Raw genomic sequence first — 13,543 nt, forward strand, 5'->3', positions numbered from 1 at the left:
AAGAAGTCATTGGTCAGAATGGGTGAGCTAGAAAAGTTTTAGAAGCAAGATCCAGTGCCCTCTAATGGAGTTTGTGTGTGAGTATGGCCAGGGTACACCTGCATCACTTTTTTTTAATTTTTAATTTTTTTTGGTGGGAGTCTTCGAAATGAAAGCTCAATTCTTTGTAAGGCCACATGAATTCACTCAAATAAGGTTGTATCTTTTGAGCCTGGGCAAGGCGTCACACACTTACCCTGATGAAACCTTCTTCTAAAATCACTATTCTCCAAATTTATGAGATTGGTTGAAAATGTGAGGAGAGAGAAGCAAATTAATAGATAACCAAATTATTCTTTGGGTCCTGTGTCCATCTCCTCTTTCTTGGAAAGTTTTCCTGTTACTTGTCAGAAAAGGAGTACAAGAGGGAAGAGTACCAGATGTACGAGGAATGAGTAGCTCAGTGCTTGCAGTATTAATGTAAGTCTGCTGATAGCGTGTGAGGCCTATACTTAAAAACACAGATTCCCTTCTCTGAACTTCACCTTCCTAGGTGTGAAATGAAGCAGACTAGTTGGCCATCTCAGTAAAGAGCTGAAGCACCAGTTAGTAGGTATGACAACAAAATGTCTCAAAAGCTGTGCTGCATAGGTGAACCTTGAAGACCTTGAGTGAAATAAAACAATCAAAAAAGTCCAGATATTTATGTTTCTTTTTATATGAGGTACCTAGAGGAGTCAGAATCACAGAGACAGAAAGTAGAATGATGGCTTCCAGGGTCTGGGGAGAGCAGGGGATGGGGAGTTATTGCTGAATGGAGACAGAGTGTTTTGGGAAGAGGAAAAAGTTCTAGAGATGGATGCTGGTGATGGTTGCACAACCATGTGAATGTACTTCATACCACTGATCTGTACACTTAAAAATGATTAAAATGGTAAATTTTACATTAAGTGTATTCTACCATAACTAAAGAAAAAAGCTATGTTGTCTACAAGAGGGCCACAAGGTCAAGAAGCCCAGTTGGTAAGATTGAGGCATGCCCTTGAACAGGTGCACAGGTCAGCCCCCTGTCTCACCGTGACAGACTCACCATGGTCATCAATGGACTTTTAGGCTGCCTGTTCTTAAATGTGAAAAGCAGCAGTGGACTTCTTCTCTTCAAGAAAAACAAAACAAAACTTTGTCACAAATTCCATTCTATGAAGCAGACAATGAAGAGATCACAACTTCGTGGGACGAGAAGCCAGGCACAAAGCCACAGTGGCACAAAGTGGGATGAGGTTGGCATGCATGTCCCACCCTAGTGTCCCAGGTGGGCGTCACAAAGGGAGAGGCCACTGGCACCATGTGATGCTCGACACCAGAGAGCTACGTGAGTTTTGTGTCTCTATCCTTGGTGTGAGGTACAGGCTTCCATCAAGTGTGTCTCTCTGGCCACAAGGAGGCAAGGCCGTGATGCAGTGAAACCCACCCCTCTCCCAGCAGCCTGGTCCACTGCCCCCTTTGCAGGATTCCCTCCTGCAGGATACCCTGGAGCATCACCCCGAAGTATAATCCGGGAAAGCTTCTGCCAGGCCAGCATTGTCTCTGCTTCCTAAATAAGGAACATAGTTGGCCTTGGCCAGAGATGACATCCTGTGTTGGCCCCTTTCATGGACCTAAAGCATCTGGATGGATCTAGACCCTTTTGGTTGCAAGTGACAGAAACCAAATCCAAAGTGGCTTAAACTCAAATAAAACTTATCAATTCAGTGTGTAACTGAAACTTACCAGTTCACTGTGTAACTGAAATGTCAGGTACAGCTGGCTCTAGGGGCTCAAATAATGCTGTCTGCTTTCTTTCTTTATCTTGCTTGCTTACTCCATAGTTTGTTTTCCATTCGTCTTCCTCTCTCTCTGGCAGGCCCTCTCCACATGGTGACCGTTGGCAGCAAGAGGCTTATGTCATGCCTCCATCTGGCAGTCCGTCTCAAGTTTTCTTTTTCTTAACAGGATTTACTTTCCAGTTCATGCATGAGCTATTGGAATGGCCAGGGGTCACGAGTGGAATACTCTAATTGGCCAGACCTGGGACACTTGCACACCTGAAGCCAGGGTGTGAAGCCAGTGCCATCCCCAACCATGGGTGGAGCATGAGGGAGGAATTGGTCCCTGGAGAGGAAGTGGGTACAGTGACCAGAACAGGAAGCAGAGACCAGTCGGGCGGTGACAAGAGGCATACCTTTCCAAGCCCATTGTGACAGGTGTGAGAAGGGCATGAGAAGCTGCCCAGCGCTTAGGAACTCTCTAAGCTCCTGTCTCCCAGCTTCTCCTGCCCTGACCCACTGCCTTCAGTGTCTCCCCTGGTGTCTGGGCCCATTTTGGCTTTTCTCCTTGACTTCTGCCCTCTCTCCAATCCTGGGGTTGGCGACCTCAGTTCAGATGATTTAGTGTGGCTGGTAACTGACCCTCCCTCGCGATAGGACTTCCATCGTCTGCCCTGTGACTGCACTGGCCTGTCCCAGCCCACCACCACCCTACACAGGGATAGGGGTGAAGCGCAGGACCACGGGGACAGTGCCCTAGTTTAGGGGAACTCACCTTTGGGAGCCTTCAATCTCACCTTCCTCACCCTGCCAAGATTCAGAGCCTCAAACTCTTTTTCCCCCTTCCAAGTTATTTTCTTCATTTGTCAGGTCCCTATTGTGATGTGTGGGATTTGCTGCTGGGTGGTGTTGGTTTGTTATTTTCACCCTGTTTTGTGCCCTGACACTTCCCAGAGGTGTGGGCACATTCTAAAATAATGAGCTCCCCATGGCCGAGAGAGCCTGACCCCTCTGCAGTGGTTTTAGCAGCTCTGGTCTCGAGGCGGGGGGACCGGGAGTTTTGCTTGGGCCCCAGTGCTGGAGGGGCTGGGATGAGCCCACTGGGACAGAAGAGAATGTGCTGTGGGGGTACAGAGGGCCAGAGGTGGAAGGTGTTTGGGTGGAGGTGAATATCACAGGTGTAGGTGGCTGGGCCTCAGGGGTGCTGCTCTGGGTGGCAGCACCGGGTCCCACCCAGGTGAACTAGAGGTCATTGAGCGCATCAGGCCCTGAAGAAACCTGCTCATGACAGCTAAACTCTCCAGGAGCCCCAGAGTGGTGGTGGCTGATTTGCCGCGAAGGATCTGGGCGGGGGTGGGGTGGGGCCAGATGAGGGTCTCCAGATCAGAATGCACATAGGTGAGCCCCTGCCTTGCCAGTGTCAAGGTACAGGGGATCCTTCCATCATTTGAAGTGGCTCCATGTCCATGCTGGTGGCATGTGCTTCCAAGATCCAGTTGGAAGGAGATTTCTTGTCCTATGGTGTCTTGTGTCCTTGTGTCCTTATGCCACCTTCTGTGGCTCTTGAAGAAGGGTATTCCTCCATGGTGGGGCACATGCCTACCATCCCTGGACAGAGAAGGCCTTGGGGCTCTTTGAAGCCACCCACACTGATTCTTCTTCTTCTTTTCCAGTTCCCACAAGACCTCCCTCCTTTGGCTGGTTCTGGCCACAGTAATTCACTGTTTAGAATTCAATGGTATCCTGTTTAACTGTTACCACTCCCAAGTGTAAGGTGATGCTTCTTTGATGATGAGGCAAGATCCAATCATGTTTGGAAGAGGATGGCCATGAACTCTGGAGTGAGGTGGACATGGATTCATGCTCTGGCTCCACCTCTCACAAGTTAAATGACTGGTGTGAGTCACTCAGCTTCTGTAAGCCTTAGCTTTCTCATTGACAAATTGCATTGATAGAATTGCCTTCCTTTCAGGGCTGTTGTGAGGATGAAATCAAACAAACATTGATTCCTTCACTAAGTATTTACTGCATGCCTAGTACCTGCAAGGTGCTGTTCTAGGCACTCCGCTGCACTCATAAAACAGTTCCAGTGGATGAGATGCAAGCAATGCATATAAAAATCCTTGGCAAAGAGAGCGGGGGACCCTGATGGTAACACACAGTGAGCCATGATTTTGGAAGTGTTTCTATTGCTGCCAATGCTGTTGGATACTCTGATGCACCTGGCCCAGAGTCTGGACTGGACAAGCCTTGCCAGTAGGTGTGGGGCAGGGTGAGCAGTTCTGCCCCCTCACGTCAGGGTGAGTCTTTGCTTTGCTGACAAGAGGGGCTGGTTTCCTGGAACTCCCTGAGCTTATGGCCTCAGGACTCTTCCCATAAGCCTTTGCAGTCTCATTCTTCAAACCCAGGCCAGGTGAAGATGATGGTGTGTGATCCATCAGCCCACAGCCAGAGAAGGCTGATAGCTAGGTAGCCTGTCTTTGCCCCCAAGAGGTGAGCTGAGGTTGACTCTTGCTACCCAACATCCTGGGTACATGCACGTGCATGCACACGCACACACACACACCCTGTTTCCCACACCATCTGCTGTGGGGCCCTCCCTTCCCCAGGATGCTCCTCTGTGGATGTAGCACTGACGATGACCTCACAGCACAGCCAAACATGACCCACTCAGGTGTCCTTCAAGCAAGGCGTGAAAGGGAGGGGCCAGCCAGATCCAGAGAGAAAGAGAACTCCGTTGACTAGCTTTTAAAGGTTCCTTTTGGATCCAGGGCCTTAGCTGCCTCTTCCTTGGGGTCTCTACAGGTGGAAGGTAACACCCTTGTTTCAGCCTTATGTGACCCCTCCCCTTGCCTGGATTGTCCCCAACTCTAAGACCTCACTCGGGAGGCACAGTCTCTGTACTTCCCCATACCCTCTCCCTCCCAGGAGGAGAGCTGAGATGCTAAAGAATGAAGGAGAAATGGGGACTCAAGATACCAGTGGGTGGACCAGGCTGTCAGGGAGCCACTGCTCTCCTGGGGCAGGTTTCTCTTGTTCTTTTTACATGTCTCCCTAGGAGGCCGGGGTGGCTATTTGACCCTAGAGCACTGGGCTTCTCCAGAGAGGTAAGGCCTCTCTTGCAGCCCTAGGTCCTCTCCACTACAGCCAGAAATTTAATTTGTAAAGATTTTCCCTGTCCTGAACTATGGCTTCCTTACCTTGTCTCTCTGGCTACTGCTGAAGCTGGCTCCTCCCCTTTTCTCTCTCTTTTCAGATTTCTTGGATGAAATTGATTCTCTTTGAGCCTCTCACCCCGAATGCAGCTCAGAGCAGAAGGGTCAGCAAATATTTTTTTTCCCCAGCAGACTGTCTCTCTCATCTGATGAGAAGTGTCCATGAAACCCTCAGATCTGGCATTTGTGCATGCATGTGCATGTGTGCTCATGTGTGTGCATGTGCGTCCATGTGCATGTGTGTGCACGTGCGTGCATGTGTGCGCAGGTCTGTGTATGTGTGGGTGCATGTTTGGGCATGTCTGTGCATGTGCATGCATGTGTGTGCATGTCTGCATGTATGTGCTTGTGTGTGCATGCATGTCTCTGCATGTGCATGCATGTCTGTGTATGTGTGTGCATGTGTGTGCATGTGTGTGAGATGAATTTGGTGAATCAGAAGGAATCCAGGGAGGGGATGCAGCTCTCTTAACAGAGGTGAATGTAATGCCCCAAAAGACAACAGCTCTGTCCTTCCAAGACTGGCCAGGGCAGGCTACTACAGCAGAGTCTCTGTTGCCATCTGAGTGAGCTGCCCCGTCCCCCTGGGAACTGATGGGGGAAGGGAGAGGCAGCTTCTACATGTAGAATGGCCAGGAACAGAGATTTCTTGGTAAAACTCAGGTTCGAAACATAACATTTTCCCCAACTCCTCCTCTCTCTCTCCCTGCATTCCTCAGAGGTTACTGCTGAAGTCTTTCTAATGCCTCTGCCTTGGCCTTCTTTCTGTTCCCATGGCCTTGAGTGAATACCTAGACCTGCAGGGCCCTGCAGTGAGCTCCCAAAAGGACCCTTTTCTCTTCTCGTGCATCCTCCAATTCCCCGGCTGCCTAGGGTTTCCAGAACCTGCCCCATTCTTGCTCACCTGTGCATTTACCGACCATCCTCCTGCCGCCCTGTCCCTCTCGCCTATCTCATCCCTTTTCTTCATTCCAGGCCACATTCTGCTCTTCCCATGAGGTCTCTGTGGACTTCCCCCTCTATCAAGTTCTCTGCTATTAATTTGCCAAGTCTGCCACCTCGAACTGTCAGTCTGGGCAGTGTGCATTACCACTTACTCACTGTGTGACATAGAACCAGGCTTTTGAAAACTTTTCTGAGCCTCAGCTTTCTCACCTGGAAAATGGAACCTACCTCATAGAATTATTGTATAAAAAAGTCCATGAAATTTTAGTGGCTCACACCTGTAATCCTAGCACTTTGGGAGACAAAAGTGGGTGGATCGCTTGCGCTCAGGAGTTTGAGATCATCCTGAGAGACATGGCAAAACTCTGTCTCTACAAAACATACAAAAGCTTAGCCAGTCTAAGTTTGCTGGTGGCATGTGGCTGTAGTCCCAGCTACTTGGGAGGCTGAGGCAGGAGGATTTCTTGAACCCAGAAGATCAAGGCTGCAGTGAGCAGAGATTGTGCCACTGCACTCCAGTCTGAGCGACGGAGTAAGATCCTGTTTCAAAAAAAAAAAAAAATTCTAATACTGTGATTGGCACATAGTAGGATCTCAATTATTAGAGGTTCCACACCCTTTGTGGACATGGACCATTTCTTCAGTGAAAGTTCAAAGCTCTGGAGAACAGCGACTGAATCCGATTGTATCTCTGAGTTCCCAGTGCTTAAGCATTCAATAAATGTGGTTTGCAATCTCTGATCTAGCTCCTGTCTGCCTCTCTGGGACTTTCTCTCATTGCTTCCTCCTTTCCTTACTCCAACAATCCTGAAACTTCCTGCCATCTTTCTAGAGCAGGTTTCTCAGTTTCTCAACGTTGGCACTATTGACATTTTGGAGTGGAGACTGTCCTGTGAATTGTAGGCTGTTTAGCAGCATCCCTGGCCTCTACTCATGGGATGCTGGTGGCACCCCCAAGTTGTGACAACCAAAAATGTCTCCAGATATTGCCAAATGTCTCCTGAAGGGCAAAACCACTCCATGTTGAGAGTCACCATTGTAGAGCTTTGTTTTCTCTTAGAATTTTATGCTTTCTGCATGCAGTTGCCTCTGCTGAGCACTGACTTCACCTGTTCACCTAGTGAACTCCTAATCACCTATTGACACCCAGGTCAGATGTCAGTTCCTGGCAGAAGTCTTCTCTAATCCCCCACAGAGGCCCTTCTAAATCCCACATGTTTTCATGCTTCCCACTCAGCCATTCTTCATCAAATCCTATTGCCATTGCCTATTTTTGTGTCACTGTCTTATGCATTATAATTTGACCTCTTGAAAGGCAGAATTTGTGATTTACTCATCTCTTTATCTTTAGCACATAATCTAGGGTGTAGAATATAGTGGGTGGTCAAAATAATCAAGAGAAAAATGGGTAGAAGGCTAGAAAGATTAATGGATGGTAGATAGATTGATGAATGGATGGATGGATGGGTGAGTTGATAGATAAATTTGCAGGAAGGTAAATGGGAGAGCAATTGCATGGAAAGGTGGATAGAAGGATGGATGGAATTTACAAATAAATTTATAAGTAGAGGAATGAATAGATATGTGATTTGATGGATGAATGAGAGGATAAGCAGATGAATGGGTCAATAGAGAAATGACTGGGTAGATAAATAAATGGGTGGGTGAGTAGACAGATGGATAAGTGGATAAATAGATGGATGAGTGAGTAGGTGGTGGGTGGGTGTGTGAGTGAATGAATATAGGTGGGAATGGATGGAAGGATGGGTGAAATTTGTGACTGAGTCAATGAATGCATGAATGGATATGTGTGTGGTTTGATGAATGGATGGGAGAATAGATGAATGGGTGAATGGATAGATGGATGAGTAGACAGATAAATAGGTTGGTGGGTAGATGAGTGGGTGGATGGAGTAAATGGATGTATAGGTGTGTGAATGAGTGAATTTTTGAGTGAATTAACCCCTTCAAAAGATGAAAGGAGTTTATGAATGGGTGCATGCATGGATGGAATGAAGATAAATGGAACAATATATGAACAAGTCAGTGAAGAATAGGGCACATTTTCCTGTGCTTATCTCTTCATTTGGACAACCTAGAGGGAGAAACTGAGTTAGAGGGGTGGGGACATCCTGAGAGTCTGGAATTCTGAGGGAACCCAAAAGTTTCCTTCCTTTAAAAATCCTCTTACATTGGGTTCCTACAGGCTTTTTTAAGGAGGGGTTTTTGGGGGACCCATTTTAAAAATGGAAATTGAGCAATGTGCAGGTCAAAGTCATGAGATGTGGAACTCAGCTTTCTAACTCCCAGTCTACTATTCCTTGGGAAAGCACGCCATGCCTCTGCCACTGAAGCTCAAGACAGCCTGGCCAGGAACTGGCAAAGTCTTAGAGTTGTCTTGAGGGTTAAAGTCCTCAACACAATGTCTGGCATGTGGAAGCCACTCAATGAATGTCAATTCCAATGAGAGACTGGGGCCTCAGAGTCATGGGGTGTCAGGCCAAGGACAGTCTCCTTCTGGATTCAAAGGGGACAGAAGCCTCAAGGCTCAAGGCTGATCACCAAGAGAAGGAAGGGTGCAGAGACAGATTCTGGAAAGGTCAGCCACAAGGAACACTGCCAAGAGCTGGAACCAGGGAGCCAGAGCTGGATGCCAGGGGCTAGAACTGCTGGTAACAGAGTCTGCCAGCACCACCAGGCTCAGTAGCCAGAGCTTCAAGGTTAATCTGCTCGAGTCAGACCTGTATGCCAGGCACAAGGCTCCCTGGACCCAGGCAAGGAGGAGGGTTCCTAAATTAGAATCCGAGTGCAAAGCTGGGGTCACACCTCAGAGAAGGGTCAAGTGGGGAGCTGCTGCAGTAGGTGCGCTGGGCGGCTCTGACAGGCTGGTGAGGAGCCAACACCTTTGCCTCTGTTTACAGAAGGCAGACGGGAGACCTGTGACACATGACTCAGTGGAGGAACCTCACTCCCGTGGGGCCTCCGGGGCATGCAGCAGAGGCCCATTTAGCTTCTTGCAGAGAGAGAGGGGGTTGGGAGTAGGGTGAAGGAGGAGAGCTGCAAGGGGCTGGGCTAGGGGACAGGCAATTAAGTCTGCCTGAGCTGCCAGCAGAGCTGATGCACGTCCTCCCCCTTGCGCTGCAGAGAGGGCCCTTTCCTTCATTAGCTGTGGAGCTGTTCCCCATCTCTAGCACCTCAGTGCGGCCTGGAGAGGCGGGGTTGTGCAACCATTCTCAGGTGGCGTGGGAGCTGATTAATAGAAACACACAAAGACGAGGGCTGTGCCCACTTCCACTCAGCCAGCTATCTCAGATATCCAAGGCTCTTGTAGTCCCTTTTCTTGAAACTGTGTCCTTGCCCAGGGTCAGAAACAGGCTTGTGGACTCCAGCCATTTGGTCAGAACCCGAGACACGGTGGGAGGGACACTAGAAAAGGAGGGAAGCCCCAGAGGTTCCAGTTTGAATTCCGTGACAATGCACATCTGATTGGTAGGGAGTGTTGGAGAATTGAAGATAATTTTGAAAAACAGTTTATACTTTTGAGGAATAGTCAGGTTCTCTTGTATCCCTCTGCATATATCATGTTTTAGGCAATTAAGTTCAAATGATATTAATAGAGCCCTTTGTCTGGGGTGCTGGTGCCCTGACAGGCTGGACCCTGGAAGGCAGGTGAAGCTGGGCAGGGTGCCCTTGAGTCCCAGAGCACAGGCACGCTAGTTGACTTTACAAATGCTGGCCACTGCTCACTTGAAGAGGGCAAAAAGAAATCTGGCACGATCCAAGGAAGCCTGGAAGTTTCCAGAACAGGGGTGGTTGCTAGGTTCCTGTGGAAACTTTGGCTGCAGCCTAAACTTGAAGCTCCCCATCTGTCAGAAGATGGGGGACACTCTCTGGACTCTGGATGGATTGATGGAATCTGGCTGGAATATGAAGATGGCTCTGTGTGTCTGTGCAGCCCCTGAGGAAGTGGGTGTGCGAGGCTGAGGGCCAATTCCTCCCTCTGAGGCAGCTGCCTCCGTAAGGGTCCTGGCTGTCGTGGCTGGGCTGATGCATAAAGAAGTGGGCCTTGTGGTCTCTGTTTTAGGTGCAGAGAATCTCCGAGTGGGCAGAGAGCTTGGAGACACCTGGCTCTTCCTCTCCATTTTATAAACTGGGAATATGGATGCCTCGTATGGAAAATAACCTGATGGTAATCTAGGGAAGCTAAATGCAGAGAAGAACCTTATCCTGAGACTGAGGTCCTGAGAAGAGCTGGGAGTCCCCTAACAGAGTGCAAAATTATCACAAATGTGTGCATTTTTCCTGGAGAACGGTTCTGGGGAGTGTCTACACATCTGCAAGGTGCCTGACACCAGCTGGCTAGAATGACTCACCTGACAGCGGAGCATGGGACTGAGGTGTGTTCACTGGCACGAGGATGGAACGAGGTTCAGGGGGCTGGGGGTTGGGTGAGCTGCTACCAGCCTCAAAAGGGAAATGAGGCTCTGAAGGCACCATCATTCGCTATGAGCCCCCTCTAAACAGGCCTCCACCCGCTGCGCCCCCCATCCTGACTTTACTCTTCTGAAGGCATGCAAGACCCCAGATGAGGAGATGTGTTTGTGGCCACACCAGAGCTCTTTTGTTAAGCAAACACAGCAGCCCTCCATTTAGCAGAAATAGCTATGGAGCAAAGAGAGGGAGGGAGTGTGTCCACAAACCCATTTGCCGTTTAGGTGTCAGAAATAAATTTTACCACTGGAGTCTGTAGCATCTGATTAGTGAATTATTCAGTTGGGATATTGCGTTCCCTCTGACCTCATTAGTAACCCTGAGGTGAGAGGGATGCATTAGAGTAACCACCAGGCTGTCACGGAGGAGCAGAGTGGGGGCATTAAAGTGGATTAAAGTGCTTTACCAAGAACTACGGCACAACTCATAAAAATAGGGCATTGTTAAACCAGGGCTCAGCAAATAAACAGGCAGACGCCACTGGGGAGGGGGAAGGGAGGGGAGGACAGCAGGGCAGCGAGGAGGTGGAGGGGGAGCAGTGCTTTGTAGCAATGTTGGCAGTTCTGCCTACCTCTGATGGCATTGGGACCCAAGTCTGGGGAGAGGGTACTCCCCGAGCCCGGCTTAGTTGATTTTTTTGTGTTATGCCCTTTTAAATACCTTCCATGGTTGTCCTTTTTGCCCTCTTTTGCCACTGGGTCTTAAAGTCCTATAGAGTTGACAAATTTAGAGTGAACAAGACCTCAACGAGCGTCCACTGTGTTTTGGTTTCTAAGTAGGAGTTTTCCATTTTAATAAAGCTTCCTGCTGCCTCCAGTTGATAAAATCATCAGCTAGCGGAAGGGGAGGCTGCCCTGATACCTGGTTCCCCAGTGCTCCAGTGTTCCTGTCTACCTCACAGAAGAGAGCTCCCATCCATGCCAGGCCCCTGTATCTGGGAGATGTGCCAGAGGGTCAGGCTGGTCCATGGATCAAAGAGGGCACATTGGGTGGGTGGGTGTGATCTTTTGTTCCTCCTGAGGACTTCACATCCTCTTTGGGAGACCTGTGGGACTTTTTGCACTCCAGATAGCTCTTAGCCCTCACACCATGCCTAGTTGATCAGACGTTTGGGTCTGTCACCCTATGGAATGAATGGGGACAGAAGGGGAACACCGGAGGGACAGCCTGCTTCTACTTATCTAAATCAAGGGCTCTACAAGACTCCTGTCCTTTATTTCAGTGGAATGGAACCTGTTGCATAAACCTTAATGCAGAGGAACTGTGTCTTCCTCCAACGATGGGGTGGATTCCATAGACAGAATCTGATTCTGAAAGCTGATATCTAAACAGTTGTTATGAAGATACCAGAGCGCAGCAACTCATCTCTATTTCTCATGGAACAGCCTTAGCAAGACCATTGCTTACTGTGCTAAAGATATTGGGGTCTCCTCCTTGCCAAGGACCAGAACACAGTTGGAGGGCTGCAACATTCGAGGTCTGGATTTAGCTGCAGAGATGGAGCTGGGGTTGCTGAGAGCACTTCCTCTATCTTTTGTTTGGGGATGGGACTCTGGGCTGGAGTTCAAGGCTGTCCCAGGAGAGCCAAGCCCCAGCTAGTGACTGGTGTGTTTGCAATTGTTTGTTCAGCAGCAGTCGCAAATGGATGCTAAAAGGCTTTGTGGTTCATTGATGGTCATGATCCTCTCCATCCCATTCTTCATCCATTTCTTAGGCGAGCCGCAAACTCTCCACTGGCAGCCCCTACCACTGCCCTCACTTGGTGCTGGGTCCTAAATCCTGCCTGCTCATGGCCCTCTGTCTACCAGCAATCCTGAAGATGGGTGCCCTTGCTCCAGATCCTGTATTTTTGAAGACCCTTGGCAAGGCCGGGGCCTTGCTGACCTTCTCCTCTGCTCCTGGCTTTCTGTCTGAGCTCATAGAAACCAGGTGGCAGGTCCATATGGCAGCTGGTATAGTCCAACAGAATAAATAATTTATTCAAGACATCCACCAGGAGCTTAATCACACAGAGAAAGGGGCCACAGAGAGGAGTTGTTGGGAGCTCCATTATCATTTCACTTCGGATTTGTGGCCCCCCAGTTTGGGGTCCAGTTGCTGATTCTACTGCAAAGGCCAGATGTGAAATTACTGTGTGGGTGGAGAATAGGACCCCCATTTTACAAGAAAAACATATTCTTCACAACATGGCATGGAGGCAGGGGAAGAGGAAAGGATGTCTTTTTGTTTGGTGACGCCTTGAGATATTATATTAATCTGTGCATTTGCTGTGGCATGGGTGAACCTTGAGCATTATGCTCAGTGAAAGAAGCCAGCCACAAAGGACCACGTATAGAATGAATCCATGTAGATGAAATGTCAGAATAAGCAAATCCATAGAGACAGAAAGTGGTTGCCAGGCACTGGGGGTATGGGAGTACTGGAGAATGATGGCTAAGAGATATGGAGTTTTTTTGCGGGGGGTGATGTAAATATTCTAAACTTGACTCTAGTGATGGTTGCACAGCTCTGTGATTATACTAGAAGTTGCTGAATTATACACTTTAAATGGGCGAATTGTATGGTATGCGAAGTATGTTTCAATAAAGCTGTCAAAAATAAGCTACACATCTTTTTCCCCCCAGCGGGTGTTTTTCCCTTTCCCTTCTGCCACTGAAGTAGGTTACCTGACTCTGCTCTTTGCCCTAGGGGAGAGATGGTGGAAATTGTGAAGAGTCTGCCTATCTCACAGGCTTTTGTGCCTCAAAAGCCTAAACTGTTAGGCAAAGTTAGAGGCATTATGAGGAGGTGAAAGGAAGAAAAAAGAGATGCTTGGGTATAAATATAGTGTCATGGAAAAACAAAAAGGAAAACAACTCTCGATGTTGGACTGGAGAGAGGATCCCCAGGCAGGAGAGAAGAGGAGAGATACATTCAACCTCCAAATGAGTGTGGATTCATGCCAAGAAGGAGGCAAGACCCCAGACAGGTGTGTCTGCATATTGATGCACTGGGCAGACAGGATGTTCCTTGTACAACTGATGCATAACAAACCACTTCAAATTTTATAAAGCAATTATTTTATTATGCTTACAGACTTGGTGGGTCAGGAATGCAGAAAGAGGACAT

The 13,543-nt window shown here is 48.6% G+C and overlaps 1 protein-coding gene across 7 annotated transcripts in view; it reads right to left on the minus strand.

Moving 5' to 3' along the window:
• Positions 1 to 13,543, minus strand: part of MRPS11 (mitochondrial ribosomal protein S11) — a 1,182,883-nt gene that overhangs the window by 181,406 nt on the left and 987,934 nt on the right. Inside the window, exon 1 of one of the 7 annotated variants that reach the window (XM_050797706.1) lies at positions 10,485 to 10,488. The exons of 5 other annotated variants lie outside the window; for them this stretch is intronic. The gene's annotated coding sequence lies outside the window, so the exon portion shown is untranslated. Of the gene's footprint in view, positions 1 to 9,072; positions 9,077 to 10,484; positions 10,489 to 13,543 lie in introns of those variants that run through there. One more of the 7 variants, XM_050797701.1, reaches the window with a different exon arrangement.

Source organism: Macaca thibetana, chromosome 7, assembly GCF_024542745.1.
Source record: "Macaca thibetana thibetana isolate TM-01 chromosome 7, ASM2454274v1, whole genome shotgun sequence".
NCBI classification, from domain to species: domain Eukaryota; kingdom Metazoa; phylum Chordata; class Mammalia; order Primates; family Cercopithecidae; genus Macaca; species Macaca thibetana.